General features: G+C 41.6%; 1 protein-coding gene and 1 long non-coding RNA gene across 20 annotated transcripts in view; one reads left to right on the top strand and one right to left on the bottom strand.

Annotated features, from left to right (window-relative positions):
• Positions 1-478: 478 nt before the first annotated feature.
• EYA2 (EYA transcriptional coactivator and phosphatase 2) overlaps positions 479-26036 on the top strand; it is a 111369-nt gene continuing 85811 nt past the window's right edge. For 2 of the 19 annotated variants that reach the window (XM_066978071.1, XM_066978070.1), the window contains exon 1: positions 1300-1605. The gene's annotated coding sequence lies outside the window, so the exon portion shown is untranslated. The other 17 variants (XM_066978061.1, XM_066978052.1, XM_066978053.1 and 14 more) reach the window with 16 other exon arrangements.
• On the bottom strand, positions 2310-13020 carry LOC106041261 (uncharacterized). The gene is made up of 3 exons (XR_001210408.3): positions 12897-13020; positions 11543-11700; positions 2310-3576 (listed from the first exon to the last, which is right to left on the bottom strand). It is a non-coding gene; the product is annotated as an uncharacterized lncRNA (long non-coding RNA).

The raw sequence follows: 26036 nt of genomic DNA, 5'->3' as shown, positions 1-26036 counted from the left end.
ACAAAAAAGGCAGCAAGGAAGTCCCCCAAAGCAGCAATCTCTCCGAGTTTCATGTGAGAGCGGTGTAAACTCAGAACTGCAGATAATCCATAGGGAAATCATGGGGTTAGTGCTGAGAACTGATGGGGAATAACAACTGAAAGAGCTTTGGTTTTTCTAGGCCGGCAGGAGGTAGCTCATGCTAGGACGCTTGCCAGCTCCGAACTGATGCTGGGAGCTTTGTCTCCTTTGGATTGTAGGAACACACTTTGCAGTCAAACTGATCTGAGAGATTTTGATAGTAAAAACAGCTGTCTCGTTGCAATGATGTTTTTGTTCCATTGTCAAAATTTTGAGTTAAATCCATGAGTGGGCTGCAGCTTGTTCAAACCCTGAACTCAACACCCTTTGTGCTCCTTTGGCTTTTCCACTGCGGTTCATGGGATATCCCCTTCCTGAGGAAAGGGCTAGGTGTAATAAAAGCCGTCGGGGCGAGGACTTGCAGGTCTCCTCCGATGCCTCGCCAGTGCTGCAGAGACGGAAGAGGAGAGCTGCAGTCTGCCTCAAACTGCTGAAAAGGGGGGAATAAAGAGGAAGAGCAGGGCGCAGAAAAGAAACACCCCAATGCCGCAGTGGCCGGGCTGCTTCCCCAGCGAGCAGGTATGCTGGTGGGAAGGGGCGGCCGTGTGGTACCTGTACTGTGCTGTGTGTGGGGACGAGGCCTGTGTGGGCAAAGTGAAGCACACGGAGGTGCACGCAGTGGGAACCCTCTGGATGTGCCCGTGGCCACTCTCTGGAATGCATCCGGGTGAGGCTCCCACCACCAGGCAGGAGCAGAAAGCCCCTCTCTAGGTGCGCGTGTGGGAGGGTGCCTCTGGTTTTTTGCTGCCACGGGAGATGGCAGAGCACTTCCCTATGGCCACAGATCCGGTCTGGTTCCTTTGAGAATGTCAGAGGTAGAAGCAGATTGCCCGAGGGGGGTTGACCCCCTGGGGAGCCAGGAGCTGTGACACGGTGTGTTCATGAGCGCAGAGGGATGGTGTGCTTGAATGAGACTATTCCTGCGGGTCTGGCGGACCTGCGTCCCTGTGGCAAAGCGCACGTAAGAAAAATAAGCATCCCCCCAAGCTTTTTTAAAAATTGCTATTTAAAAATTGTCACTGGAGGTCAGCAACACGAGGACTGTGGTGATTATTTTCCTGGAAGCGGAGAGCCAAGGTAGCATTCAAGCATCCAAGTTTCAAACCACGACCCCCTCTTGAAAACTTCCATCTACGTGCGGATTGATAGCAGCAACAGAGATAGAACTGTAGGTATGACCGCAAACCCGCACGTCGGCAGTACCTGCCGCCCAGGGAGAACACAGCGCGGCTCTCTTTAGAGAGCAAGGGGGGGCGAGGAGGACACGTCTCCCCCAGCCCAAGCAGCGGGGCTGGGCACTCGGGGCAGGGTCGTGCCAGGAGCTGCGGGGCTGCCAGCGCGTCCCCGCGCTCCGGCCGGGCCCCGCGGCGTGCGGGAGCCGCGGGAGGCTCCTCCTCCGCCGGGCCGGGCCGTGCCGAGCCGTGCTGTGCCGTGCCGAGCCGTGCCGGGCAGCGGGACACCTCCGAGGGCGGCCCCAGGCGTGCGGTAGGTGCGGGGCCAGCATCAGGTCGGTGCGCGGGGCTGTGCGCGGAGAGACGGGGGTTTAGGGGAGGAAGGGGACGTAAGGGGAGGTAAGGGGGTGTAAGGGGAGGTAAGGGGGGTAAGGGGAGGTAAGGGGGGTGGGGGCACCGCGGGGTGCGGAGCCGCCGCCCCGTTCCGCGGGCATGCGCGCCCGCCCCGCACATGCTCGCTGCGCCCGCCGCGGGCGCGCATCCTGCGCTGCGCCTCCGCGCTGCTCCTCCGGTGAGTCGGGGCGGCGGGGGGCGGCGGCTCCGCGCGGCTCCTTACCGGCTTCAGCCCTCCTTCCGCACCCGCGGAGGGGCTGGGAGGCAAGGGGGGGGCTCCGCTAAGCCCGCCTCGGTGGTGCTCGCAGGGCAGGGCGCTGCTTTGCGCGCCCGCGGAGCCCCCGCGGCGCGCCGGGGTCCTGCGTGCGCAGCTGCGAGCAGCGCTAATTGCCGGGGTTAATTGGGGCGCAGCGCTGCCGCCTGCCTCGGGCGGTTGTTTTGCGAGCTGAGGTGCGCGCTGAAATAAAGTTATTGAATGCTCTTTTGGCCGCCGCGCAAATGGGGGAATTTTCTAGCGCGGTTTGCGCACTTTCGGGTGAAGTTTTGGGAGCGTGGAGTTGTGCTGGAGCGCCGTGAAGAGCCGCTGGAGGAAGTTATTTATGGTCTGCTACCGCTTTTCGGCGTTTCAAATAATACTCTGTGCTGTTGGATCAGCTATTAATTGTTAAAATACATACGGTTAACCAATAAACAGTTTATTGGTCTCCATCAAATTTATTAACAGGATTTTTTTTTTGCAGCGTAGCATCAGATTTGCACATCCCTTAACGCTGGTAAGGGCAGGGATATTTCATCGTTCCATCTTTCTCGCGGACTTTGGTAATTTACTGAGAGCTTCCTCCCTCTGTAGTTCTCTCCACAGAGGGTTTTTTCCCCCATATATTGAGAAAGCACGTGAAAATTCTGCCTGCTTATGTCTGTGTGTTTTAGGGTGATCTGGTCCCTAAATGATAGCATGGATTTAAGCTAATTCTTCTCTACGTTATTTAAAGTAATGTTTCTTAGCACCTTTCCTGCAGTCCACGTTGCATTGTTGTTTGTTACATGTAGCTGCATACAGGATAAGTCATCTCCTTGTCTATTTTGGTTTGAATAAACTGTTTCTGTTCTTGAACAAAGCTAAATTTTTATTTCTGCTTTGGAATTTAGGGCATTGTGTGGCCTCAAATCTTACGCATGTAAATAAGAAAGACTTAGAGTACAGCTACCCTGAAAATAATTAGTGCTTGTAGCTTTGGAAACATCCCAAAACCTTTAAAAAATATATTTTGAAAATTCACTTAAAATGAGTCTGCAGCAAATAATTTGATTTAATTAGTCTAATTTGCATCTCTTCCAAAAAAAAAAAAATCTTCCACTGCGATGCAGAACTGAATTGTAAAGTTATTGAGTCAAACTATCCAGACAATTCTCATGCCTCTTCTACGTCCCCACCAACAGGTCAAAACATTTGGCTAAATAACAAGTAGTGTACTCTTTTGGTTTGGGACACATCGTTTTGTTTTGCTTTGCTTTGTTTAGCCCGCTCCCCTTAGCATATTTTCTTGTAAAATACTGTGCAGAGACTTGATTCCCACAACTCGCTAATATTATCACCATTATTTGGCTGAAATGTTTGAAATGGGCTCCTATTTCAAATATCTTGCAACCTTGGCGGTCTTAAATTTCATTAGAAAAGCTTCATTAGGGAGAAATAAAAATGTTGCTGATAATTCTCCCTGCAACAAGAAGTCCCAGATTCAACACGATGTGTGCAGTTGCACCTTAGTTATACAAAAAGATTAAACTCACGTATTCATACGAAGAACTTGATCTCAGAATATCATTTAAAAATCTCATGAGTTGCTGTGTTGTTGTCCTTCTATCATGTCAGCCATCTGCAGATTTTTTCCTGAAAATTAAATAATTTAATTGTTAAGCCTGCAAGAATAAACTGCATCTTTAACTTAAAGACTGGAAGGTGTCCTGCCAAAGCCACTGTGGCTATAGGTGTATGTCAGTGTGTATATGTGCACGCTGCTGACAAAGAAAATAATTAAAGAAGTTAGTAATTTTCTGCTGTCTTCCTAACTGTTATTTATGATGTGTAGTAGTAAAACAGCTATTCTGAATTCAGCTATAATTCTCGTCAGTAAGATTGGTTTCTTCTGTGCCAAATTTTGCAGTAACCAGATGGTTTTAAGGTGTCTTCAGCTGGAGAGCAAGCAAGAACAGTGCTGAAGACTAATTATTCCTTGCAGTAAATTTCTTCTGCAATAAATTCACAGGTTGTTAGACTTAATCTGTGGAAATGATTGTTAAGATTACTTGTGCAGTGAAAAATGCTTTTAAAATTTTGTGAAAACTAGCAGAAGTTCTTAGAATGCCAGGAAAATATTTTTGAATTAATTTTGCCTAGCTGGAATAACTTTTATTAGGGATGAACTGTTAAGTGAAGTTGCAAACTCCAATCCTTTTCATAAACCATGGAACTCTGCAGTTTTAATATGATGATTTTAAATATATCCCAGAAGTTGAGGGCTCATTTTTTAGATTGAGCAGGGAAAACTTCTACTACCATTTCTGATGGATGGTTACTGTATGCATATGCATTATTCACAGCAGTAATGCTGGACTAACAATCCGGTTCTTCTCATTAGATTTCATGATGTTGTACTACACAGGACAAAAAATAGTTATACCAAGGAAAAATAAAAACTAGGTTCAGAGCTATAAGCAATGACGCATACAAAAGTACAGCCATTCAGGTTTAGGTGCGTTCTCCCTTTCAGTGGATTAATTTAGTATAAGATACGATATATATATGTTTTTAAAAGTATAACCACTCAAACCTCTTGGCATAATAATCACTTTGATATGAACAAGGAGAACTGAGCAAATCTTTCCCTCCCTTTTCTACTGCAAAGTCGGAGAGACCATCCTGGTTAGGTCTGTTTTTTAAGAGGTCTCATCAGAAAACAATTGTTCGTGGCAGCCTAATTCTTAAAACAATACTTCATCTTTATTTGCAGATCTTAACTCAAGTAAGGATGTTTAACAAACACCCTGTTTTAATCAGGTGAGGATAAGCCCCTCAATTAGGATGCAAATAATTGCATATCATGGTTGTGTCATTTGGGGCCTGGAGGTGTTGCCATTTGCAGGTAGATTTGGTGCTACCGAAGTGTTGAAGCAGGAGGAAAGAGAAAACAGGAATAAAGATACAGGACTGCTCAGTTCTCTTGCGAAATATTTGTGATCACAGCATACAAAACTAGACCAAGTTTTCCTTCTTGAGCAAGCTGCTGATTAACAGTTGAAAATGGTGTGAAAGGAAAACTGGATCCAAAATAGCGACTGTCGTCACATAGACAGTTCCAGTAAATATCACAGAGTGAATATTTAATTTAAAATAGTCAAGCTTCTTTTCACCCGCTCTTCCTAGCTAGATTTTAAATATCTATTTGAATTATTTTAAAAAGTACGTAAAATGAGAGGAAAAAGGTTACATGTGCATAATCCTTCCCATTTAAAATTGTTTGTCTGCAGCTGCTTAAGTCCTAGCATTAGGAGTCACATACAAACATGTTTATTTAACATCAGTGTTATCTGTTAGATTGTACATGGTTCATTAACATGGAGAGAATACGTTTTGTTTAATAGTGTGTGGGAGCTGCCAGAGGTCAGAAGAGGTTGTTTGCCTGAAGTCGAGATGGCATCTTGGCTTTGCTCTCATTCTGTTTGTCACCTCTGCTGTCTCCGGAAAATACTTCATTAGTGGAGTGTTAAGGTATTTTCCCTTGTGTTTATGTGCAGAGGCTCTGTAGAAAGCCAGAAGTATGCTGCAAGGCTGTGGTAAGGTTTATGGGGAATTTTAAGGAAGCTTTGTTGTAATTTGTGGAGGATTGGTTTAGCTGGGGTTTGATTAGGAAAGGTGCTTAGAAAGGGAAGAGCAGTACAGGAAAGGGGAGCCTGGGATGTTGTTGTGGTGCCCTCAAAATGTGTGGCTGCAAATTGTGTTATTTTACAGAAACAGGGGAGACAGGGGATCCGATGTGTTAATGAAATTCAGAATGTTTTGTGTGCTGTTGAAGAACGTTTTGTCACTGTCAGTGTGGTTGGGTCACAGCCGGACTCGAAATGGCTGTAGCTGGTGGTGACGCTGAGCTGAGAACCAAGAGGCGAGCTGGTACCTCCGTCTGCACGGGACAGGAATGGGCCCTTTCAGTCTCCTACAAAATTTGCTGGGTGCTGTCCGTTCTTCCTTCTGTTAACTAGCAGTGTGCTTGGAAATGTTAAACAATAACTGGGGATGCTGGAAATATCTTGTATAGAAATAACCATGGCTTCGAGTTTGAAAAGGTTATTTAAAAAGTGTTTTAATGCTATTTATGTATACAACCTAATACCCATGTACTGCACACAGTATTCTGAGGGAGAGAGAAGCACATCCTTTTTTTTCTTTTTTTTTTTTTTTCACTTTGAAAATGCTTCTGATTGTTTTTGATGTGCTAGTGAATTTCTCCAACCTGAATTAGATTGGGGTTGTTTGGATTTTTTTGCCTTGGAGGGAAAAAATGATAAATTTTGGTTAGAAAAATTGACCTCTATGATCTTTATCAAGGAAGGACCCTTAATAGATTATAACAAAAAGGCATTGAATAAAATGAGCATTATAGCAGAGATCAAAGTGGCTGTAGAAGATGCAGTTTGAATGAAGCTTACTGCAAGTGTGCAGTTTTTTTAAAAGCAAAACAGTAGAAATAGATTTAAAAAAATAAACTGAACTTCTGCACTGATTGTAAGTTGTAACTGAAATACATTGAGGGGCAGAATGTTGTTGGGGCTTTGTGTGTATTGTTTTGTTTTTTTTTTTAAGCCAGCAAAACTTCTGTTTCTAAAGAATAGTAGGTTCCTTCATATGGCTAGAGAGAAAACAAAAATAAGTGCTGTGTTGGGGGAAGATGTCTGGTGCAGGATTTTTTTTCTTTGAATTATTTTCAACAAGTACTTACTCTGTTCTGTATTTTTAAGAAATTATGTGGACAGCAATTTTGTTTCTTTACCAAGGCAGTGAAAACACCAAGAATCCTTTTTATAATTTGGAAAGAATGTCAAAAGAATGAAGTAGTTAAACCTAAGTGTATTAGATCATACGCTCTAAATGCATAAATAAGCATAACTGCAATCACAGAAACCAATGTTAAAACCACCAGGAAAACTCACCCACAAACCCTAATGACTTAAAGGGAATGACCTCAGCCATTGTGAAATTTGTGCCTATTTGTTGACTGACATTTTTTGTAGAACCAGAGTGCATGTTTCACTGGGGTGTGGGATTTTGTTGTTTGAAAGACTGCTGTTTTTTCTTCTGTTGTTGCTGCCAGGTTTGAATACAAAGAGTGAAAATGGGATTGAGGCAGGGAGAGCCTGGATATGATTTGGGCCTCAGCAATTTGAAAAGCAGGTGAAGGGGTTGTTATTGATGGACAGAGACTGGTAAGAATTGATGGAAGTTTGTTTTTCAGATGTTAGAAACTTCCTCGATGATAGTCCATTACTAACTTATTCCCAACCGGTTTCCTCTTAAGGAAATGAAGGTTTAAGGTATTTGGTTACAAATGTAAGAATTTTTCACGTCCGTGTCTTTTCATGAGTGCTGTATGAAATACCAGTGTCATTCATCTCCCCTCTGCTTTTTTGAGAGGAAATTGATGCATGGTAGAACCTCAACTTGCCATTGCTGCAACACCAGCTAATAATTCAGCAAAACTGAAGTCTTGAAATGTTTCAACAATAAAAAACTTTTTGGGGATGTTTTAAAATAAACCAGTGCTACAGACGACAAGCCTGGTCAGACCAAGTCACTGTGCAGACCTGGTTCCTCTCTGCTGGCCATTCCTGGCAGTGGGCTCCTACTTTTCTGGGCTCTGGTAATTAAAGTAGGTCCAGATTTAATTGCCCCTTCTCAGCTGCGCAGACAGGTTTAAGAAAACATATTTTTATGCTCTTTGGTGCCTAACTCTAGACGTTTGGTTTCATGGTGCAGAAATCCTCATTTGCTGTCCTTGCTTTTGAGGAGGAAAACAGCCCAGCTAAATAAGTAAATAAAAATCCTAAATGCAAAAGAACAATTTGGGACTAGTCAGTCCAGATAGTAATCAGTTAACCCACACAGAACCGATGCTTCACTCTATGCTGAAAGAGCAGACTTACCAGAGAAACTCAACTGGAGTAAGAAAGCAATGTATTTCTGAACAAAAGGCAAGAGGACGTGGGGAAAATTTCTTAAACTCAGCAAATGCCTTAAAAACTGGAAATGCCTCTAGGATTACTCAAGCACCCACAAGAAACAGTGAGGAAAAAGTGGAGCAGGCATCTGAAATTTTTTGTTTTTTAAATAGGTTGAGTAAGCAAAGCATTCTGAGGGCCCCAGTTATTTACAACTTAGACTGTGCACCATGCAGAGACGCTCATCAGCTGTCTTAGAGGCAAGTTTTGCATCTATTGCGAATTGTCTTTTGATGACATGCTTGATTCAGCTTTTTGCCATGTAATTGTCCTACAACTGCTTTGAAATAACCGATCGGTTTTGAATATAGATCTGTATCACCAGTTTTGATTCCCCTTGCAACTGTGCTTCTGTGCTAGATTACCATCTTTAGAATTTATTTGTAACTGCCTAATGATTCTTTAAGATTGTAACTCAAGTCAAAACGTATTTACAAAATACTTCACTTTCAGTAAGTGTTGAAAATATTCACTTCAGTTTACAAAGCTAAAGTACTGCTATGCAAATGCGTGTTGTTTTTTTCCAGTTTCTGTGACTGAAACAGCTCAAAATTTTGTTTAGAATTGAGCAATACTTTTTATTTGAAAAGATATTGTTTATCCACCCTTTAACAAACTAAAAAGCACCATTTTTTAATGAAATGTAACACTTTTGTAAGTAAAACATTTGAATATCATATTGGCTGTGTCCAAATTTTACTTTTTAAATAGGATTTATTTGATTTTATGAAACATTTTCTGAATTTATAAAGCACCTTAGTTTGCCTGAAGTATGCTTTTTGTTAGCTTCCATTTGGTGAATGTTACATTGACACTCCTGTTCTCCACTGAAATACAGAACTGGGAGTCAGTCAACTTTAATGCATGTTGCAAAATTATCTCCTTTCTTGTGCTTAACTGCGGGCAAATATATGTCAGATCCAGTCCTGCCCTCACTACAGTTTCCTGTAATTTCATTTAAATAAGGACTGCACCCCCATTGAGAGGGAGCAGTTTTAAATTTTCTGTACTTGTTGCCTAAATGCATTTGAAGAAATGGCTTTGTATCGTAACCACTGTCAGTGCAAGTCCGACTGACTTCTTCAGGGCCCGAGTCTTGCAAAACGAGAGCAGGAATTGCCATGTCTCTGTGCTATCCACACTCATAGACTTTATTTGCAACTTGGCAAAGGTCTTCAGCAGCAGTTAGCAAAAGCTGAGAAATCCAAATCCAGTGGAAGCCAGTAAAGCTCCAGCAGGAGGTACTGCAGCCCCTGCAGTAACAGTGGATGTAACCTCCTGCACCAAAAGACCTTTGCGGTGGTCTGACTTAGTACTCAGTTATAGCATCTTCTATGACCAAATATTCTGGGACGTGTTGGTGGAGTTAGGAGTCTAGCAGGAAAATAAGACAGGCACCAATTTTCGTTTTATTTATTGATATAAAATAAGATCCTCATTCTGTTTAGCCTTGGTAGACTGTTGTGTAAACATCTACTTCAGAGGAACCTTGTTTTTAATAAAATTCAGTTCTCTTTGAATAAAGGACAAACTTAGGTCTCTGACCTAAACTACGGGATCTTTCAGCAATGCTGTAAATGTGTGTACAAGGGAATGTAAGGCTCTTCTATCTACAATCTTAAACAGACCTTTGCTTTCTCTCCTTAAAATGACTTTGCCTTCTTCAATCTCTCTGCACCTGAACATTTGTAAGTTGTAATTTGAAAGAAGGCATATTTCACCCTTAACATATGATTTGATTTTGTTTGTTTGGCAGCCATCCTTCATGTTTGCTGCAACAGATGAATATGATCTGGGGAAGAGAAATGGTTGGGGAGGGAGACTAGGGAAGCAAATTTGTGTAAAATATTTGAGATCCAGTAAAACCTCTGGACTAGATTAGTTTTGAAACTCCACTTATGCCCCCCTGCAAGGTAGGGGGTGGAGACAATGCTTGTTTAGAATTTAAAGTAATAAAGGGTGCTACTGCTATAAGATGCATTGATGTTAGTCTGGTGTTTTCCTTCTTAAAGCTCAGTGCTGTTTCTTTCCCCAGTCCAAGCTGCCACAAATCAGGATTATTCAATCACAGCAGTGGTTTAACTGCGTCTGTGGTGGAGTGTGATGGTTGCTTAACAATGCACAGAAGCATTGTGCCCTGGTTTAGGACAGGAAGTGGAAAATGAATGTTGTTTTGAACTTGAACTTCGTGAGCAGGCAGAAAGTAATTATTAGAGCTGGAACTCCTCCGGGAGAAGCAGGGGAGTGATGCACCACACTTGTAAGATGCACTGTGGGATTTTAAATATCTAGTTGTGTTTAATGCTTTGGTTTTACATTTCTGCTTTTTAATTGATCTTCTGCTCCTCATTTTTTTCATGGCTAATGGAGGAAGAGACAATTGCGTGTAGACGTAATGTTCTGTATTTATTGATAGACATCTCCCGCCTGCCTTTCCCTGTAGGGGAGGACTGAATTTCCATCTTGGTCCTAGTGTTCCTTTCAGTTGTAAAAGGAACTCTTTCACTGCCTGGGTTATTTAATAGGCCTACTATAATGTGGAAAAGTGGCTTAATTGATGAATAAGAGCACATAATTGTGAAGCCATTTAATCAGAAATCCTAAATAAGGCACTTGTGTAGTATTCAGCATTAATTATAAACTATAGAAATTTTTTTTTCTGTTATAAATTAGAAAACTGAAATGACACAGTCTGCATAATTGTGAGGTTAACATTTTAAATAACACATTTTTAATAAACACATCACTATTAAAATAGTGACCACTTTCTAGGGAAAAAAAATAAAAGGCAAAGTTCTGCCTTCAGTGATTTTTATTTATTTGTGTATTGTATTTCAGTGGCCTGTGATTTCAGCAACCTACCACTTAAGATTTTTTTTTCTCTATTTTGGCTGCTACTTTACAAGTTCTTCAACGTAGAATAGTCAGCGCAAGATTTCACCTTTCCTTACAGACTACAGTTATCTTTTGTAGATTTTTCAAGTACTATTCCTTATTGCGTTAGAAAATTAAACAAAGAAGGGAAAAGATTTTTCTGGTCTTTTTGAAGATGATACTTCTAACCATTGTAGGTGCAGGGGTTTTTTTGTTAATGGGAGGAAGCAACTCCTTCTTTGAAAGATGTTTATTTTTAATGTAAATATTCAAAATGTGTTCCTTATACTTCATGATAATATCTCCTTGATCAAATTAACAAGATTATTTTAATCCTACATTAACAAAGTTGTGGGATTCTTTATTTGTGAGTTTTAAAGGTAGCAAAATTAAGTCACTTAAAAAAGTGTGATGATTTATCGTGGCACAGTGGGAGAAATTCCTCTAGAGATTTTAATATCTTCCACCTGGTATAGAAATGAAAAGAAAGTAGTTTTTAACCGGTGACTAATTTGTCACTAATACCCAGGGGTTCCTTCATTACAACACAAAGATGTCAGTTTTAAGAGAAAGGTAAAGTAAAAAAGTTGAGTGCAACTTCCTGTTGCAGACACAAAAAAGAGAAAAATAAAGGTCTGGAAAGCAGCCGAAGCCATGTGAAGGAAGGCTCTAAAGCTATCAATCAGGGTAAAACAAATGGAGAAGGATTTTACCTGCAGGCTTCAGTTGTAATCACTGGGACATGTGTGAGGAGGAAAGTCACTTGATATGACTCCAGAGGAGGAGCTCTGGCAAGCAGTAATACCCAGACTGACGCTCAGTTCTCTTCCAAACTGCACGTACTGCATCCTGGTAACTGTTTGAGGAGGAACTGTATTGTGTTTAAAAAAAAAAAAAAAAGTCACACAGTGCTTACTTGATGTATTTTATATTTCATCGCAATGAACTGCCTCCAATATTTACCACAGTTCAAAAGAAAATGCTGCTGGCTCTACTGACAGCTCACACCTGACAACAAAGATCACAGCATCTCTGTTACATCAAAGATTCAACAAGTCCTTTTTACCAGCAGAGAACTATTCTGGTGTTCAGACACTTGCATATTTAGTGTCATCCCTTTGTTGCATTAACAAAACTTTGACTCAGTTCCTGTCCTTCCAGTATTGTGGTTTCATGACAGCTTAGCATAAGAGGGGGAGCTTGAGTAGTCGTCATACCCTCAAAAAAAAACTTCTGCACCAGTGTAATATGTCAGTAGGCACAATAAAACATGTATGTTAATATTGGATAGAAGACTTCTGCTTAAAACCAGATTTAGAAGTGTGAACTAGGCAATTTGCTGTGGCAGCCAGCTCTGTTGTGGGTGCTTTACCTATGCAAGAAGTGTGGTAATTGGTCTGGTTTCTCCCCCAGCAGTGGATGCTCTCCAACAGGGCAGGTACCACTATTCCATGCTTCTGCAGCAGCAGCAGTCCTCCCTCACAAGAGCTTTGTTTTATTCTTCCCCTACTTTTTATCCAACTTAAAAACTCGCTTTGGAACCCTTGAGCTGGCTCTGCACATTACCAGTTGTCTGTGATAGTAGTGATTCAGTGTCAGGACTGCAGAGATGTTAGAGATTTAGGAAGTAGTAGTGAATACTACAGCAAAAACCATACATGTTGGAAACAACATGCTTGACAGCTTTGTGGTAGAAGTGTTTATGTAGCGGCGGAAGCCCTGGCATGTTCTGCAGCCCCCAGGCCATATTAATACAGGCCTCTGTTTCTTGCTAGAGAGTAAGTTTTAACGTTAGCTGTTCTACGGTTAGTTGAAGAAAAGGAAGATTTTGTATTTTGTCAGAAGCAGATTATTGGAAAGGAAACAATTGGTTTTGCTACGTTTCTTTCAGTTTTAACTTCAGTTTAACGCTTTTGTGTGCCTCGTGGCTCGAGCTCGCCTGGAGAGCACGGCTCCCCTCTGGGCTGCAATTCCTGTCAGGGGAGCCTGCTCCACCATGGTGCCCCCGCAGGCTGCGGGGGAACCTGCTCCGACGCCTGCAGCGCCGCCCCCTGCTTCCTCACCTACCTGGGTGCTTGCAGGGCTGTTTCTCGCACTTTTCTCCTTACTTCTCTCTGCCCTGACGCGTTTTGCTCTTTTCTTCGATGCGTTTTCACGGAGGTGCCACCAGCTTGCCTGACGGGCTCGACCGGGTTGTGCCGCGGGTCTGTGAGGAGGCGGCTGGAGCAGACGCGGGGCAGCCCCGACCTCTCCTCACAGAGGCTGCCCACACGGGCAGCCAATACACTATACCGAAATCAGGGCTTTATTAATTGATATCAGACTGATCTGGAGCAGCAGCACTTCTCATCCTGAGGGAATTGCTGCAGTTTTCAGGGCACATCGCGACAGGGAAAGAAAGAGAAGGGTGACGAGGGAGGTTGCTCGCACTCCCGCCTCCCACCTGAGGTAAGTCAGACAATTAGCCCGGTCCTTGGTCACCTAAAACTGCAACCGCTTTTTCAAAAGTCTCTTGAGTTGAGGCCAACTGACTCTTTAGACATCTTGCGGGCACAGAAAATTGAGCTTGTGCTTTGCTGATATTTAAGGACTGGATGTTTTCCAAAATAATTTAATTTTATTTGTACAGTAGTGTGCTAGCTGTTGAAATGTGTTGAATGTGTTGCTGTCTTTCACATGACTATCTTAACTAGGGATGTGTCTTTTCCAGGTGCAAGATACATGCTACTTCTGTGGTGTTTTTTTTTTGTGTGTGTGTGTGGGTATGTGTATTTTTTGATTTTATTTTTTGATTTTAAGTTGCTTGTAACTGCTTTGAAGATGGGATGCACTCCTGTAGCGAGGCAGCATCTACCATCTCCTCTCAATCTTTCCAGAAGCCGGGTCTTTTTATCCATTTGTTGTCATGGTTTTTTTTGTTTTGTTTGTTCTTGTTTGTTTTTGTATTATTTTATTTATGTTCTGTTAATATTCATATTGTGAGGGAAGAAACAGGTGAGATGGTCTTGCTGTCAAATGGTGGCAGTCCTCTGGTTTTGATCACTTGCCCAAGGCCTTAAATAGCATTTAATATTTTCTCCAGATGTTAAGCTTCATGGCTTTTCAAGCCATTAACTTGATGCTTGTACGGCACCATTTTCTACCTGGTTTACGTTACAAACAAGGTAAGATTTGCGTTCAGTTCCCCCTGAGCCTTGGCCTTCCTGGTGGTGATGGCAGCGCTGCACCTAGGAGGAGCCTGGAGCAGGCGGGGATGGTTGCGGATGAGAAGGGCAAAGGATCCTGCTCTTTGCAGGGGAAGCATATTTACTTTCAGAGGGCTCAAATCAAGGATTTAACCTATAGTTGCTAACAAGATTGTAAGTGAAGATGACCAAATGGTGCTAGTGTTTCGGCACCTATTAATGGGCCAGTTACTGTGTAGGCAAGCTAACATTTTTGAGGGTTTCTTTTTCTCAAGAAAGAGCCTTAGGTTTATGCCTTCATCCTGGAAGTAAGTTAAAGTCATTTGAATGGCAACAGGCTCAGGAGAGAGCTCTACATAAGCATTGTTATGTTTACTCTGACAGGCCAGACTCTTGCCCCAGAATGCTGTCTGCCATTCCAGAGAGAGACTGGTTGTCTTTTATTAATCATGAAGTGGTCTTTTAACTATATGGGAAACAAAACCCTCCAGGCCTGTGTTATCCTGCTTGCAGCCAGTTCTCTTTTGCTCAACACCTCAAGCAGAACTTGGTTTGAAACCCAATCTAGCGAGGTGCTGCCTCCCCCATGAGACATACTATTAATGGCCACAGATGTGTCCTTAATGAATAGGATTTGTTGTGCCAACGTGATGTTCTGTCCTTCCTCAAATGGATGCTTTCTGTGTTGATGCAAATACTATTACCAGAAGAAATATTATGGAACCTGCAATCTTGTGGTCACTGGCACTTACAATTCTGTGATTATTCTGTGCATATACTCTTAAAGGTTAATGCATACTGGGCTTTTTTCAGAGTCACTGAAAATCAGGCTTTAAGTTGTATAATTTTTTTTAGTGCCTCAAATGGTTTATACACCCTACTGACCTCTGGAAGTGCAGCTTGTATTGTAATCCACAAATCAAATATTAGTAAAGAAGAAATAGCTGGGATGTGACTTGTGGAAGCATTTTTCAGATGGTCCCCTGACAATGAAGGGTAAAATGCTTAGAAGTTGGATTATTACATATGCAAAAGGAAAACCAGGGTTTAGTTGCCAAAATCTGACTACTTTAGCTTGTAAGTTGACTCAACAGAGGTAGGCTTTGCCCTGAGGTCTTAGCCTAGAAGTTACGCAGCAATTCCTGACACTGTAAATTTGAAGATTTCCAGGCTCATTTAAGTGCTGTCAACCAAGTCTTGTGTTCAGTCTTAAGTGTTTTGCACTTCAGTTAGGAAGGCCTGAAATCATGACTCCTTGGAAAAGAAGCTGTGTTATCCTGACACAAGTTTAAAAGAAATATTTATCCCAGATTGTAAATGTCCAAAATACACTGCTTAAATTTGTTCTGTTCAATGTTAACTTATAATGGTGAAGGTAAGTGACTGTAAAGTCAGTTTTCATGTTTAATTAGTTGTGTGCATGATTCATGTATTTTTTTATTCTCATTCCAATTTCTTGCCAGCCTTGTATTTTTTATACTGCTATGAGTTTGTATTTCAAGGTAATACTTGCAGAGTGAGGGCTGCTGGCTCTCAGCTTTCACAGGCATACTAAGTGTATTTTTGATCTGGGGATTTTTACTCTATAGTTACTGACAAGTAAGATTTTTTTGGACACAAAAGACATACAATCCAGTTGTCTTTAACAATGCATGTAATCTCGGAAGAGGAGAACCCTATTCTTATCCATTTAAAAGCTCTTCAGAAAAAGAATTGCATGGTGGAAAACCTGCCAAGATTTCCTCTACTTAAAAAGAAAGATGGCAATGGCCACTTGCCTGACAAAAAAATCTTTATTTACTCCACCCTTCTAGGTAGCTGCCAAGCTGTTGAAAGTCCAGCTGTTCGCAGCATCTAAATGTTGTGCTTACCAAGGGTGCCCTGTAGCCAGCTACAATGTTCACTGATACTAAACACTACTGAGCAATTTCCCACTAATTCCTAAATGCTGTTTCATTTTCTAGATATCTAGTAGAGCTTTTTGGCTCTCTCTGACTGCAGTTAGATGGCTGTCAGGGTAAATGCATGACGAAGTAAACCCCAAAAGTAGTTTGATAGCCCTGAAAATAGGACACTGCTGCAAGTACCTAAAGTAGATGTCAGGTGGGAATTGCTGACTCAGTCTGCACAAGTGTAGGATTAGTGTTATGGATTACGTTGGGCATAGTCCTCAAATCCACGTTACACGAATGTTTGTCAGTTAAAGCAGTAAAAGTGGTGCTGGCTTCAACTATATTGGAGTATTTTATAGAAATCCTGTGTTTACAGGGAAGTAAAGATTGCTGTCACCTAAGCAGTGGAGTAATTTGGTCAGACTGTCTTATTGGCGTTATAACTACAGTCACCTTGCAAGCAACGAGGCCCTCCTTATAGCAGTCACGTTGATAGATTGCAGGTGTGGTTTCAGGACTGGATGAAGCTGAGTGAGAGCTGTGTTGACATGAGAAGAAGTGGCCTTCTCAGCCTGGCTGCATGTTCCTGTCTTCTCCTTTTTGTTGGTGCTTACCAGACATGCGACAAATCAGATCAACTCACTGATCTAGCTGAAAAGAAAACCAGGAAAAAAAAAGGTTTTCTGGTCTAGCTGAAAACAGACTTGTGTGGTCGCAGAAGTCTGCAGGAGCTTGTGGCTCAGGCAAGGACACAGAAGGGTTGCATCTTTGGTCAGAAGTGAGGTTTTGATTTTTATAGTCACTAGAAGCTGATCAAATGCTGGATGATGATGCAGTTTTGCTGTTACCCTTGATAACTGAACTTCAAGGCAGCAATTTGGAAAAGAAGTCAATTTACAAGATGTAGTTAGCTTGGTTGTTGAGGATTAATCGGCTTGACACTTTAGTTTATATGTAAATATATATATATATATATATATAAAAGTCAATATATAAAATTACATCCCTTACCTGGCTTGGATTTCCGACAGCACGTGCCAAGTCCTGTCCTGTTCCTTCACCTGGTTCCCAAAGGCATTTTTGGATAGGTATTTTTGAAATGTCTTAAGCACGTCCTAGAGGAGATTCTGAGCAAGACATGAAGTTTACTGCTGCTTTCTTTGACGACAGCTATAGAAGCTGGAGGAAAGTCATGTTTGTGTATTGAACTGATAAAAGGACTTGCCCCAGTGACAGGAAGCCAGGGATGATTCCCTCTAGGCACAGGCTGTGTGTGACATATTCAGTGGATAATAGTAATGCACTGATCCTGATTTCATTCCCGTTTGGGATCTTGTCAGAAGTGCCTTGCTCAAAATCTAACACTGTGTTAGGATAGCAGTGAGAAAGAGGAGTTCTTAATTCCTGGGTTTCTGAAATCGTTGGTGTGTTCACTGCTTAAAGACCTCACTGAAATGAGCTATAGCAATCTCAATTTTTTGGTTGCAATTTATACAATTTGGAAATTGTATTTTAAATTAATATTAACTCTCCCGTGAAGTGGGGTTGATGGGGTTGACTGACTAGCTATTTTAATTACTGAAAGTAGGTTACATATCTACAAGAATAACTTCTCTCTGACAAAAGCATATTATATCTTGGCTCTTACTAATAACCAGCTCAACTTTAATTTCACAGCTTGCTGCCAACAGCTGCCTTACTAAGACATAGCACTCATAATAAATGAAATTTCATGTAAAAAAAAAAAAAAGAAAAATGAAAACTTTGTTCCAGCTGGACTGAAAAGGCAGTTGGAGCATTTTTATCCTGCATATAAAGCTGCCATCCACATAAACATTTCAAATTACTTTTTCATTTTTAATAATCAGGATCAGACCTTTTCTGAGTATTGAGGCAACAGCAAGATATTAGGAGCATACAGTTTCATTCAGACTCCATTAGTTATTGAATCCTGTCCAAAGTTAAGTATTTGAAGTGTTTTGGGAGAAACTCACCTTTTTGTTTCAGGATTTTGACAATCTCCTTGGATGAAAACCCTGAAATGAGCAGGCTCTAGTCCTGCTTGGTAGCTCTCAGAGACATTGGTTACATCATTTTCTCTTGGAGCTGTTGCTCGTGTGTTGTTGAAAGCCCTGCAGCTGATGAGTGCTTGCCTGAACTACCAACAGGAATCTCAGTTCAATTATCACACAGGCTCTCTGCACATGGAAGAGATTAATTCTCATAGCCACAAACAGAACGAACGCTTTGTACTTACTATCATAATGTAAGTTCATGCTGAAATACAGGGCCAGTAACCAACTCCTTCACCAATAAATTCACAGTTCTAATAACCATGTGTTTTTACAGCATCTTGATCCCAAAGGATCAAAGAAACATTGATTTATTTAGCTTTGGGTCCCATCCCCTGTTGTTCTCTCTTTTTTGTTCTCCTTGCTCCCCATGAGCTCGAAAAAGCCATATTTGAGAAGAAGTCCGACTGTTGTTGTATAGTCCACAGCAGGGAAGGACACTGCAAAACCACAGAAAAGAAGATTTTAGCCAGTAGAAACGGCAGGAAGTGTTGTGGGCAGACAGAACACAAACACCAGATCCTGCTTTGGCCAAGAGGCGACATCAACCTATTTAAACTGTCCTGAGGTTCTTAAGTGATGATAACTGCTTTGAAAGTTCAAAATCTAACATGTTAAAAAGTTGCACTATGCCTGCAGCAGTATCACTTTGCTCCTGTGTAGAGGAGTTCATTGAAGACACCACTGATCTTCCCCAGAGATGGTTGAGGTTGCAGCTAACAGTATTAGCTCAAGGCAGTGAAGTCAAGAAGTGGTGGTGGAGTGTCTGATGGAGCAGTATGCCTAATGCAGTCAAGGTACCAACAGCGGGTGCATTTTGGCCTTAGAAAAAGGTGAATAACGCTCACAAGGAGCATTACTGCCCTATAGGTGAGCTTTTGGTAACGTGATTGTGTCCCCAGACCTCTGTAAAGGCCCCTTGTACAATTGTAAGCATGTGCTGAGACGTCGTGGCACATCTGTAAGTGCTCCCTGAGGGCTGTTAGGATTTATACCCCAAGGGTTTCCAATGTTGTAGGACTGGCTGATGTTCTCATCAAAAGGCCAACCCCATACAGGGTTTTTGAAAATGTGAATGGACAAAACTATTTGGCAAGTATTACTAAAACTACTCTAAAAAGGTGTTCTGTAATTCAGGAAGTATTTGGTGGCTGTTGTGTTACAGTAGCAGGTAGAGGTTCCAGCCCCATACTGCATGTAACTGAAGTGCTTCCTGACTCAGAATATTTATTTCTCATGAGGGGAGAAAAATGTGTGGAAGAACAGGGTGGACACAAGATATAAAATTGCTATGGCCAGGTAATTATGTTGTTACTAAGTAAACCAAATATTTGTTTTTTTTTGCCTGTGACTTATACAGCTTTGGGACAGCTCAATAATTCCTCATTGCTGAAACATCCTATTCCTAAATGTAGAAATCCTGCTTCTGATTAAACGGATCTTATTTTTAAGAGAAGAATCCCAGGCTGAGTAGCTGCAACTTTCACTGTTTTAAATATTTTTCAATCCCATCTTAGACCAGTGCAATGAGATAGTTATTAGTTATACTCAGGCGTATGTGTCTGCCAGAACTAGCAATTATTTGGGGAAAACCAAATTGAAACACTGGAGAGAAAAGAAAAAAAAAACAAAAACACTTTAAGCAATTGGCGAAAATTCTTTTCTGGTATTAGTCTAAGATGTTTATACTGCTGAAGTATATTGTCACTTCAAGCCGTGCTTTGTTTGCTTGCTTACTGCTGTCTAGGGTCTATAAAGCACAGGTTGGGGCCAGTACTTGAAGCAGCATTTGTTGCCAGCAAAAGAGACAGAAAGTGTTGGGGAGAGGAGAAAAAGCTGACATGTTTGTATGTTTAAGAATATGTTTTTTTGCTTAGGTTTTTGGAAAGTCCAAAAAATGCTGCAAAAACAGTATTACTTTGTCTTTGTGGATGGGAATGGCAGAATAACATACACGTCTTTTCCTGTGCAGATAATGTGTACTGGGAAAACTGAACAAAAAGAATAAGAGTTAATATCTGTAGCTATTACCAAGTCTGATATTTTCTCCCACGTCTAACAGTGCAAACCTTTATCTGTCATTTGATCTGCACTGTCCATAGGTCTTTTATATACACAGAGGGATTTACTGCTTTGTAATCAAGCTGCTGAAGAAAAACGTTGTCCTTTTATTCACTAGGGATGACTGTAATAAATTAAAATGGTTTCCCATTAGCCTTTCCTACTTAGGGGAACCACTTAAAATTACTTTGGACTTTGCCCTTGTCTGACCTCCTCACCTTTGCTCAAACATTTCTGCTTCCAGGAGTGCAGCAGTGTTGGTCCTTGAGCCTTGCTTCTCTGAATAAAGTTACAAATCGTTTCAGGCTGGAAGCAGAGCACCAAGGTGGAGCCCATTTGGAGTTAAATGTTGAGTAGTTTTAAAAGCCTAATGCAGCATCTAACTTGCAGGCGACTTGTGGCATCACAGATTGCTGTTTGTGTCAAGAGCTGATTGTAACTTAATTGCATGAATATCATTCAGTAAGACTGTGTGCATGCAAATGAAGATGGGTTTGGGTGTTTTTTTATTACTCCTCTGAGGTTTTTGTGGCAATAATGGCTTTACCAGCTTGTGGAAAAAGCTGTGGAGTTGCAACAACCAAAACTCAGGGGCCTGTTTGAGCACAGCAGTACATTTAAACAAGCATATGGGAAGTTCTCTCTTGCTTTGCTTATTAAATGCAGCTAGGGTTATACTGATTTACAAAACAAACCGCAGGATTACAGCACCTGTTTGGTCAAATGTTCAACTATTGTTTTATAACTGATAGTACACTAGTGTTAAATATGTACACATTAATCAGGTACGCTAAAGTAAAAAGAAAGTAGAAACAGCTCTTAGACAGAATATATGCAGTTCTGTTCTGGATTGTCAGTTTTAGTTATGAGATGAACGAGAGAGCTAGAGTTTTTACTGAGTTGCCAAATCTTGTGTCCTCCTGCCCGTTCCTTCTATTTGTATTCAGCTCCTAAGGTCAGTTTTTGTGCTTCTCGCTGGTGTGGAATTGTAACTTGAAGGTGGTTTGAGAAGGTCTGGGCGTGGTGTTATAATCTGAGGAGCCTTGGAGAAGATGCTGCTCTTGTAGCAGTGCAGAGAAATACACGGCATCGCTGAATGGAATTCTTTCACAAATTACAGTAGCATAAAGTGCACAAGGAGTGGGTAGCAGAACAGTGATAGGATTGAGAAGTTCTTTTTAACGACATGAAAATCACTCACACATAGAAGCCTGAGCAGATTGACTAGTATCTGTGCCAGGAAAGCCTGGAGTGCTGGCCCAGAACGACTCTGTGGCTGTGGTGTGCAAGGTAGTGCAAATGTCTGGCTTCGGAGGCACTGCTAGTGGAAAACCCCCGGGGTAATCATGAGCTTGCACTCCCTGATAGATGGCATGTTTATTAGTGTTTACAAATGAGTGGCTTATTTTATAGACAATGACGCTGGGTAGAGCTCCAGCTATGTCTCAGCACACCCATACTGGAGACAAGTAAATGCACTAGGGAGGGAGATAACCAAACCCTTCAAAAACCAGCACACTTGTGGGAAGGTAGTAACTGAGAAACAAGCTCAAATGGCATTCTGCAAAGGTATCTTGTAGTAGCCTGGTTTTACAGGAATTGGTAGATAATGTCAGTCTCTGTGTTTCAGGAAAAGTTCCAAAGCTGTCCTATTCTCTGCTATTCCAATTTTGAAATATTTTCATTAAGCAAGGGCTAACTTGTCAGAAGAGAAAAAGCAACCACAAGACTTTTGGCTGGTCACAGTGAAGATCTCACGTCTTAAATATTTTCAGCTATCTGTGATTATTCCACATAGGTAAAAATAACTCATAGTCTGCATAAATTTGAATAAACAGAGGGAAACCGCAAGCTGACTGCAAAAGTTGCTTAAAGAAATAAACCATACCCTGTGTGCCATCGATCAAAGTCATCAAGTCACAACTGAGGGCAGTTTGGTATCGCCAGCATTTTCTGGTCAACAGGATGCTGAGACTGTGGCAACACGTGGTGGTCATAGGTCAGGCTCAGGTACGTTGTGTGACGTGGGGAATATCTGCTTAAGAAACGTGGAAAAACCACTGATGTTTCTGATACTATTTTTGGAATCTCTATTAATGTATCTTGGGCCATTGGGGTGCCAAGGGCAATATTGTGAGCAGCTGAGAAAAGGAAATATGTTGCCTAGTTTTGCAGTCATTAGTGCGCACTTGCATCCTGGGAGGAGGAGAGCAAGACCAGCAGAGCGTTTGACCAGCAAGGCTTGTCCCCATTCCAAAGCAAACTCTCAGATTTTTGCATATGAAAGTATGCAAGAATTCATAACCTGACCCTCTGTATTACTTGTGTGTATACATAGGCTGCAATTTAGTAAAGAAATCCTTGCTGCAGCTCCCTGCCTCAGCACCATCTGGGAGCAATGCAGAGATGAGAACGCTCTTAGCAAGAGATTCAGGCAAAATCACCAGTTTGCACGAGCTTATCGCTGGTGAGAGAACTGTCTCTGGCATTTCATAAATCATCAACAGTACTAACATGCTGTTTGGAGATTTGTATCATTAGCAAATTAATCACGTTCAGGAACACTCCCGTAGCAGTGTTGGATGAGACACTGTGCAACGCCTTTCTGCCAAATAAACTGCAGAAAGAGGGGCCTGGGGGATGGGAGGTGGAGAGGGGAAATCAGAGCTCAGCTTTCATATTACCTCAATGTTGTCTTTGATAGCAGACTTTAAAAATATTTAAACAAAATGACAGTGAAAAGCTTCTTCAGCATTCTGACTTGTGCTGCTGGCAGAGTATGATGGAGAAATACTTCCAGGTTCTGTCATCTTTTGTTTCTATCCTCGCAGGGAGCAGCCACAAAAGTTTGCTCACTGGTCTTCCAAGTGTGTAACATCTCTGCCATGGCCCAGCCCTGGAGTGCCAACGCTCACCAGGCTGCTTCATGTAAGGAAGAGTAGAGAAGCTAGGAAGTGCAGTGTTTATACGGACCACAGGAAAACCCCATTTTGGAGTGAGAAATAAACGTGAAGTTCTGCCCACTTGAGTGCTCCTGTCTAAAACCATAGAGCTTTTCTTGGCATAAACCCAAAGTTTTGGTGTAACTGAGGGTGATCTTGCCAGCCTGTCTAGAATTTCATTTATACACTCAGTTTTTCTTAGATTGATGCAATGTTCATTCTGTTTTTCCCTTGAATTCGCTGAGCTTCAGTTTTGAATTTTAAATCCAATGGTAATATTTCCCATGCATTGCACTCTAAAATACATACTTGGATAAAAGTTTCCATACAGCAAAGGATAATGTTTATACCACTGCTTCTCTGATGTAATCTCCTTTCCCCTTTAAAAAATAAACAAGCATAGACCACATATTAAAGCAAACAAACAAGATGCTGGACTATTGAATCTTGCCAGTTTTTAATCGCTGGGTGTTACCTGCAAGTTTCGAGCTATCGCAGTACAAAAGACCAGCAGAACCACTACATATCTAGATATTTGATAAACTGTGTTGTACATAGATTTTAGCTGGCTTTTTCCTTTGATTACACTTTCATACCATCCATCCAAAGTTGAATCCTTTTACTGAGGAGCAATACAGCCAACTTCAGCAGCCAGAAGGTTATACTATGTTAGTCCACAGCCTGCCGCTATCTCTTTTGTGTTGTGGCATAAGTCAGGTAACTGCCATTAATGACTAAACTTACAGTGTAAATTTTCTGTTTCACACTAGCTGCTAGATTAGTCTTCTCAGTTCTTCTGCTATGCCAGTGGATGCCAGCAAGTCTCAAATTTAAATGCTTTTTGATGCTTTGTACAGCACTGGCCACATTTATAGAGCTCAATTGGACATATGCTATATTGTGCTTAATAAACTACTTTTTAAAATAGCCATGATTCAGCTGCTTGTATGGAAAAATGTATGCTTAGCTTTTGAGAAAAATCTTAACTCTTACAGCTCTCAGGGGCAGATTATTGCTTTTAAAACTTAGACTTTTGCTTAGAGTGTGTACATGCTTTTCAAAGTATTTGTCCCGTGCATTTACTGGCAGAGCGGTGTGTGACAGGACAAGAAAAAAGTTCCCTCTTTCAGCTAGGTTTTATTAACCTTTTTCCCAACAGGCCAGAAATTTGAGGTCTTCTGGGCAGTCCCATGACAGAGGGAAATAGGAGTGTAATTCTTGCGGAAGCATGTTTTGTTTGTTTACAAATAGTACTGAAAGGGGGGTTGTGTGTGTTTTGTTGGTTTGTTTTTGTTTTTCCAGTGCACAAAAAGGAATAGAGATTGTGGTTTTCAGTAGTATTCCATGAGGTTTCCATAGGCCTTTCTCATGCCTGTGTCTCAGGAGCTTTTTTTTTTTTTTTTTTTGACTTTTTTGCTCACTGATTTTGTGTCTCTCAGCTTCCTCTAGTTCCTAGGCCAGGCTTAGAAGGAGAAGTTCTGGTACAGGCTGTCCTCTCTTGCAAGTGCTTGCAGTTTGGATCTTTGTCGAACCCATTTATTCTGCAATGCCTATTGCTGAAAATGTACCTTCAGGAACCATGCTAGAAGTGAGAGGTGCAGGACTTTCAGCTGTTACACCCCCAGCACTAGTTTGTGAAGAGAAGCTAAACGAAGGGAAGCTGGTTCTCTAATTGTGGCATTTCAATTCTATGCTTAAATTTGCAGCTGAGCTGAATGAATTCAGTTTCTGGGCTCCTGAAGAATCAAAGTCCCCCAAGCAGGCACACAGGCAGTCTTTGTGATGACAGCCTGTAAAACCAGCAGCTGTCTAGGGGTTAGCAGATTGGTTCTGCTTAATGTGAACCATGGCAGGACATGTGCTAACGGAAGATGCACAACATACCTAGCACCTATTGCTCCAGGGTAAAAACAGACCAACTGGAGTAGAATGACTGGGAGAGAAGAGTTATGCAGCCATCGTGAATTAAAAGGAGAATTTAGCCGTGCAGAAGTTGGGCGTAGGGAAAAGGGGTTATGTGGTCTAAGAGAAAATAGGAGTGCGAGATTTACACTTCTGGTCTGCACTGAAAACTGCAGGCAGTATCTGCTCTCACCATTGGTAAAAGAGTGGAGAAAGTAGTAAGGAAAGTCAAAAATACACTAGTTTCATGGTATTTTTAGTAGGTTTAGGGTTTGGCATTTATATAGCTTTCTCCCGTAGTCCCTTGTGCTGATTTACCCGACTGCAGCCTATTATCTGCATGGTTTTGAGCTCAGCTTACTCAGAAGTGAAAAAATACAGGAAACCTTGCTTTACAGAGGTAAACAGAGGCAGGCAGATTAAATATGAATTGTCTCTGTAAGATGCTCTGGTAACAGGAAACCTGTGGCTGACGTGGAACTGAATACACGTCTGCCTAATGAGAGTCCTTACCATGGGAGTGTGGCTTCAGAATTGCAATTTCTGAGAATACCACTTGAGAAAAAAGTAACTTTTTACATAATTACGGGGTTTTTGGTGTTAGCATTTTAAGATGGCTGTTTAATTGTTCAGGGGAATTCATGTAGTACTGTAAGTCTGTAATTTATCTGAGCTGAAACCCCTTTACTCCAATTTTTGTTTTGTTCCATGCAGTAGTTAGTTGTTTTTTTGTTTGTTTCTGCTATTATTTTTTTAAAGGAGGCACACTTTCCTTTTTTCTTGTGTTTCACTAGTTACCCGGACTACTATTCTGGAAGGAAGGGAGATGAGCAACTGTATTTCCTTTGGAAGCTAAGCATCGTGTTCAGATATTTTGCTCAGTTGTTGATTTTTGGTAGCTCATATTGCAGTAGCCATGGCAAACAGTGGGGGTCAGCAAGAGTATCTTTGCATGTTGCTTATGAGTGAATTGGTCGTGTCTGTGCCATCCTGTAGTAGCCAAAGGGAAGAAATGACTTTGATTCTTTTGTCTGTTGTAGAAGTTATTCCATCAAAGTGTTGGAAAGAAGCTGTGCCAAAGGCGATGAGCTGAAGTTAATGCGGTGTCAGGAAAGGCATCAGCTGTTGAACCGGGCTGTCGGGTTCCTCTCCT

Source organism: Anser cygnoides, chromosome 16 (assembly GCF_040182565.1).
Source record: "Anser cygnoides isolate HZ-2024a breed goose chromosome 16, Taihu_goose_T2T_genome, whole genome shotgun sequence".
Taxonomy (NCBI): Eukaryota; Metazoa; Chordata; class Aves; order Anseriformes; family Anatidae; genus Anser; species Anser cygnoides.
This window is presented reverse-complemented; position numbering and strand designations above follow the sequence as displayed.